General features: G+C 40.0%; 1 pseudogene; it reads left to right on the forward strand.

Moving 5' to 3' along the window:
• Positions 1-3,407: 3,407 nt before the first annotated feature.
• On the forward strand, positions 3,408-4,632 carry LOC110288323 (annotated as a pseudogene).
• Positions 4,633-5,226: the final 594 nt, after the last annotated feature.

Here is a 5,226-nt window from a genome sequence, read left to right on the forward strand (position 1 = left end):
ATGTAGTGTCTAACTCAGTGTTATTCAAAGGAGAGTAACCACACATTATAAAGGTTTAGAATGCCCAGTCAAATAAATAGAGTAGAATAGGAAAGAAGACAGATATAATTCTTTTATCTGGTTATGGTTTGAAATACTAAATAAGAGTCAAGGTATGTGTTTCTGTGTGAACTCATACTCTAAATATTTGTATTTCTACCCCTAGTGTTAATTCTTGAATGACTTACTAGCAAGTGAAGTGACAATGTCCAGGACCTTGTCTAATGATAGCTGCTTCATGTCACATCTGCAGGGTAGATTTTTCTTGTGACTTTACATGAAAAAGAGAATATTGGTCTCCACATTCTTTTTCTCTTATAGGGTTGAGTTCTAGATTGAACTGCCTAGCAACAAGAGACTCTCAGGCTACATAACAGTGCAACTAGCTAAGGTTCTGTCCCATGCTTGTAGTATCTCCACCAGTTTGCTTTCTGTTGAATCCTCAGAATGAGTAATCAGATTTTCTAGTATGATTCATAACCTTCAAAGTAAATTAACTTCGTTTCATTACTACCATTCTGCATTTCCCCTCATTATACTTTCTGTATTTTTAAAGTCATGTTGCCTACATGGCCTCAGCTGATCCTCACCATCCCTGTAAAACATAGTCCAATAAGCATCAGCATTAAAAGGCATTCTAGATGAAGTGCATTCATCAAAAAGCTACAAAATAATCTATCCAATGAGTACAGAGCAAAAACTCTTAGGACCATTGTCTAAAAGAAATAATATAGTCAGAAAGAATTAAAGTCTTCCAAAATGTAGAGAGATGGAAATAATTATTTGTATTTTATCTGATAATAGTGAATTTAAGGCACATATCAAAAACAAAACCAAAAAAATCCGACACTCATAAACTCTGGAAGATGACATAACACAATCTATTGAATGATGAATGGGTCATTGAGATTAAGGAATTTCTAGAGATTAAGAGGCACCCTGTCCTCCAGGACTTCCAACAGATACAGGGTCACAGGTAAGACCCTCAAGCTCCCCAATACCTGACCTAACTCGGACTCCTGGTACCCAGGGGATTCAGGCACCCCTGCCCAGCCAGAGGCTCATGTTCCTTCTTTCTTGCACCAGAGCCCAGGAGCAGACTGGGTTCTGAATCTCTACCCACTCAGAGGCAGCTTGTCCACCAGGGCTTTGGACACATCCAGGATCACAGGATCACAAAGACAGAGGGTCCCCTAGGAATTCTGACAGAACCATAGCATCATATGCTCACAGAAGTGACAGGCTCCAGTAAGAGACAGCAAGGAAAGTTAACACCAGAGATAAGCAGATGGCAAGAGGCAAGTGCAAGAACTTAAGCAACAGAAAACAATGCTACTTAGCATCATCAGAACCCAGTTCTCCAAACATAGCAAACCCTGGAATCCCTAACACACCCGAAAAGCAAGATTAAGATCTAAAATCCCATCTCATGATGGTAGATGAATTTAAAATATTCATAAATAATCCCACCCCCCAATTACAGGAGGACACAGGTAAATAGGTAGAAGTCCTTAAAGAGGAAACACATAACTCCCTTAAAGAAATATTGGAAAACACCACCAAACAGGTTAAGGAACTGAACAATACCATACAGGATCTAAAAATGGAAATAGAAACAATAACGAAATCACAAAGGGAGACAACCCTGGAAATGGAATACCCAGGAAAGAGATCAAGAGACATAGATGCAAGCATTACAAACAGAATATAAGAGATAAAAGAGAGAATATCAGGTGTAGAAGATACCATAGAAATCATTGACACAACAGTCAAAGAAAATGCAAAATGTAAAAAGCTCCTAACCCAAAACGAGCAGGAAATCCAGGACACAATAAGAAGACCAAACCTAAGAATAATAAGTATAGAAGAGAGTGAAGATTCCCAACTTAAGGGCTGATAAACATCTTCAAAAATTATAGAAGAAAACTTCCCTAACCTAAAGAAAGAGATGACCATAAACATACAGGAAGTGAATAGAATGACAAATAGATGGGACTAGAAAAGAAATTCCTCCCATTACATAATAATCAAATCACCAAATGCACAGAACAAAGATAGAATATTAAAAGCAGTATGGGAGAAGTGTAAAGCAACATATAAAGTCAGGCCTATCAGAATTACACAAAATTCTCAACAGACTCTAAATGCCAGGAGATCCTGGACAGATGTCATACTAAGAGAACAAAAGTGCCAACCCATGCTACTATAACCGACAAAAATATCAATAACCAGCCTCCAAACGCTGACACCATTGCATACACTAGCAAGATTTTGCTGAAAGGACCCTGATATAGCTGTATCTTTTGGGGCTATGCCGGGGACTAGCAAACACAGAAGTGGATGCTCACAGTCAGCTATTGGATGGATAATGGGGCCCCCAATGGAGGAGCTAGAGAAAGTACCCAAGGAGATGAAGGGATCTGCAACCCTATAGGTGGAACAACAATATGAACTAACCAGTAACCCCCGGAGCTCGTGTCTCTAGCTGCATATGTATCAGAAGTTGGCCTAGTCAGCCATCAGTGAAAAGAGAGGCCCATTGGTCTTGCAAACTTTATATGCCTTAGTACAGGGGAAAGCCAGGGCCAAGAAGTGGGAGTGGGTTGGTAGGGGAGTTGGGGGGAGGGTATGGGGGACTTTTGGGATAGCATTGGAAATGTAAATGAAGAAAATACCTAGTAAAAAAAATAATAAAAAATACAAAAAATATCAATAAACCATAGGTGGAGAAACCATGATATTCCATGACAAAACCAAATTTAAACAATATCTTTCCACAAACCCAGCTCTATGAATAATAATAGATGGAAAACACCACAAGGAGAGAAAATATATCCAAGAAAAAGCAAGAAATTAATCTTCTCACAACAAATCCAAAAGAACATAGCCACACAAATATAATTCCGCATCTAACAGCAAAAATAACAGGAAGCAACAGTCATTGCTCCCTAATCTCTCTTAACATCAATGGACTCAATTCCACAATAATAAAAAAAATAGATTAACAGACTGGATACATAAACAAGACCCAGCAATTTGCTGCCTACAGGAAACACACCTCAGTAACAACGAAAAACACTATCTCAGAATAAAAGGGTGGAAAAAAACTTTCCAAGCAAATGGCCCCAACAAACAAGCTGGATTAGCCATTCTAATATGAAATAAAATTGACTTTCAATTAAAAGGTATCCAAAAAATGGGGAAGGACACTTCATACTCATCAAAGGAAAAATCTACCAAGAAGAACTCTCAATTCTGAACATCTATGCTCCAAATGCAAGGGCATCCCCATTCATAAAAGAAACTTTAGGCTCATCTCTTTTCTGCTTGCTACCAGTCTGGAAATCGAGAATCTAGGGCTCGCCATTATGGATCCTCTATGGGAAGCAAATGGCACCTTTGAAAATACTGGATGAAGAGAACTCAAAAAATGTATTTTTGTCACCCATGAGCATCTCCTCAGCCCTGGCTATGGTCTTCATGGGAGCAAAAGGAACGATTGTAAGCCAGATGGTTCAGGCACTTTCTTTGGATAAATGCAGCGGCAATGGAGGTAGAGATGTCCACCAGGGCTTCCAGTCCCTTCTCACCAAAGTGAACAAAACTGGCACACAGTACTTGCTCAGAACAACCAACAAGCTCTTTGGGGAAAAGACTTGTGACCTTTTATCATCTTTTAAAGATTCCTGCCACAAGTTCTATGAAGCAGAGATGGAAGAGCTGGACTTTAAGGGTGAGACAGAGCAGCCCCGACAGCACATCAAAACTGGATAACCAAACAAAGAAAGAAGATAAAATCAAAGAGCTGCTGTCTCCAGGTAGAGTGAATTCTGACACATTGCGATTCCTTGTGAATGCCATCTACTTCAAAGGAAACTGGAAGGAACAGTTCTACAGAGAGAACACCAGGGAGATGCCATTCAATGTCAGCAAGGATGAGAAGAAACCTGTGCAAATGAGGTTTAAGAAGTCTACCTTTAAGATGAGGTCACCTATACTGGGGAGATCTTCACTAAGATTCAGTTGCTTCCCTATGTTGGCAGTGAGCTGAACATGATCATCATGCTTCCAGATGAACACATTGAACTGAGTATGGTGGAAAAGGAAATAACTTATGAGAAATGTATAGAGTGGATGAGGCTGGACAAGATGGGCGAAGAAGAGGTATGAGTATTTCTCCCCAAAGTTTAAGCTGGAGGAGAACTATGACATGAAGGATGTCTTCTGCAAGCTGGGCATGACTGGCGCCTATGAGGGCAGGGCAGACTTTTCTGAAATGTCTTCCATCAAGGTTTGTTTCTGTCTAAGGTTGTGCATAAGGCCTTTGTGGAGGTCAATGAGGAGGGCACAGAGGCTGCAGCTGCTAGAGTGGTCATCATGATGCTGAGATGCATGAGGTTCACTCCCCCCTTCTGTGCCTACCACCCCTTCCCTTTCTTCATTCAGCATGTTAAGACAGATGTGATTCTGTTCTGTGGCCCGTTCTCCTCTCCCCGAGCAAAGGGTGTTCCTGTCAGTCTTTTACCCAGTCTACATGGTTTGCCTGTAACCCAAGTGACCTTATCCATGAGTGCAATGACAATTATGAAATAAAGGGCTTTATGGCAAAAAAAGAAAGAAACTTTAGTAAAGCTCAAAGCACACATTGAACCTCACAGTAACAGTGGGAGACTTCAACACCCCACTCTCATCAATGGACAGATCATGGAAACTCAAACTATACAGACACACAGTGAAACTAACAAAAGTTATGGACTAAATGGATTTAACATATATACAAAATATTTCATCCTAAAACAAAAGAATATACCTTCTTTTCAGAGCCTCATGGTACCCTCTCCAAAACTGACCATATAATCAGTCACAAAACAGGCCTCAACAGATTCAAGAAGATTGAAATAATCCCATGCATCCTATCATCACCATGGACTTAGGCTGCTCTTAAATAGCAAACAAAAACAAAAACAAAAACAAAACAACATCAGAAAGCACACATACCGACTGAGCTAGCAGCCCTATTTATAATAGCCAGAAGCTGGAAAGAACCCAGATGTCCCTCAACAGAGGAATGGATACAGAAATTATGGTACATCTACACAATGGAGTACTACTCAGCTATTAAAAAGAATGAATTTATGAAATTCCTAGCCAAATGGATGGACCTGGAGGGCATCATCTTGAGTGAAG

The sequence above is a fragment of the Mus caroli genome, unplaced genomic scaffold (assembly GCF_900094665.2).
Source record: "Mus caroli unplaced genomic scaffold, CAROLI_EIJ_v1.1 scaffold_20590_U1_1, whole genome shotgun sequence".
Classification (NCBI taxonomy): domain Eukaryota; kingdom Metazoa; phylum Chordata; class Mammalia; order Rodentia; family Muridae; genus Mus; species Mus caroli.